Source organism: Bison bison, unplaced genomic scaffold (assembly GCF_000754665.1).
Source record: "Bison bison bison isolate TAMUID 2011002044 unplaced genomic scaffold, Bison_UMD1.0 scf7180017851735, whole genome shotgun sequence".
NCBI classification, from domain to species: Eukaryota; Metazoa; Chordata; class Mammalia; order Artiodactyla; family Bovidae; genus Bison; species Bison bison.
The window spans coordinates 2471-4181 of record NW_011482308.1 but is presented as its reverse complement, the minus strand read 5'-3'; the positions used below and the strand labels follow the sequence as shown (position 1 = coordinate 4181).

Here is a 1711-nt window from a genome sequence, read left to right as displayed (position 1 = left end):
AGGCTCCTGGAGTAGGGGTGGTGGAGGTTCTGGAATCATGAGTGTTTGAACTGAAGAGAAGTACAGAGCCTCTGGCCCTGTGAACTCCTGGCTGAGATGCGATGGTTCCACTCTGCTCTGAGTCAGGCCTGGATTTCCCAGTGGGAAGACCAGGAGCAAAGTCTAGGCATCAACGTGAAAAAGAGGACACGTACGGTCATAAGATGAAGTAGCGGGAAATGATAAAACATAGGGATTTTCTTTAAAATTATCTGAGTGTATGCATAGGGAAAAATATAGAGGACATTTTGGACAGAATTGACAAATCGAAATCTGAACTGTGGATTAGATAGCAGTACTGTATCACTGCACAGTGTCCCAGTTTTGATAACTGTATGGGCTATTCCCAGGAACTTCTCACTGAAGTATTGAGTGATAACGGTTTTGAGTGAATTATATTCGTTAATATTTTATGTGGAGTAGGAAATGGCAACTGACTCCAGGATTCTTGCCTGGAAAATTCCATGGACAGTGGAGCCTGGCAGGTTACAGTCCATGGGGTTGCAGAGTCGGACATGACTGAGCACACACGTGCACACATTAGTATCTTATATAGGTATTATGTACATGTGTGTATATATGTACAAATATGTATATGTGATGGTGCAAAATATAAACAGTTGGTGAGTCTAAAGGGTACATAGATTTCCTGTATGATTCTTGCAACTTTAAAAATTATGTTAAAATACATTATAATTATAACAGATTATATTAAAAGTTCAGAGAAGGCAATGGCACCCCACTCCAGTACTCTTGCCCGGAAAATCCCATGGGCGGAGGAACCTGGTAGGCTGCAGTCCATGGGGTTGCTAAGAGTCAGACATGAATGAGAGACTTCACTTTCACTTTTCACTTTCATGCATTGGAGAAGGCAATGGCACCCCACTCCAGTGTTCTTGCCTGGAGAATCCCAGGGACGGGGGAGCCTGGTGGGCTGCCGTCTATGGGTCGCACAGAGTCGGACATGACTGAAGCGACTTAGCAGCAGCAGCAGCATATTAAAAGTTAAAATGTGAGTGGGAAGAGTGCTGATGGTGGAGATACTATAAATTGTTAATTGTTGAAGCTGGATGAGAGGTAAATCTCAGTTAATTTATCATACTGTCTGATTTGCACATGTTTGAACCTTGGAATCCTAATTTTGTTTTTCAAATTGAAATATATTTGACCTATCGCATTGTGTCAATTTAAGGTGTTGTTACTGTTGAGTCTCTAAGTCGTGTCTGACTCCTTGCGACCCCATGGACTGCCGCACACTGGGCTTCTCTGTCCTTCATTATCTCCCCAAATTTTCTCAAATTCATGACCATTGAGTCAGTGCCATGTCATCCCCTTTTGCCTTCTTATCCTCCTGCCCTCAATCTTTCCCAGCATCACGTGGCCGAAGTATTGGAGCATTAGAACATTTAGATTTCTTCTAATTTTTTGTTTTCAAAGATGATCCTGTGATAAGCCTATTTATATAGTAAGATTTTCTAAAGTTAGAGTAACATCCTTGAGATAGATGTGAAAAAAATCCTTTGCATGATCCAAACATCTCAGAATGAAGCCAACTCTCTCCAGGTTAAGAATTTGCATTAGTTTAAGAGCATGCCATCCAGTCCAGCATTCAACCTTAAATTAGGTCAAGTTCAGCGTCTTCATTTCTGTGATTCTCTAAAACACATATACT

The 1711-nt window shown here is 41.4% G+C and overlaps 1 pseudogene; it reads right to left on the bottom strand.

The window, feature by feature from the left end:
• The window catches only part of LOC104997012, a 7691-nt pseudogene that overhangs the window by 4290 nt on the left and 1690 nt on the right, over positions 1-1711 (bottom strand).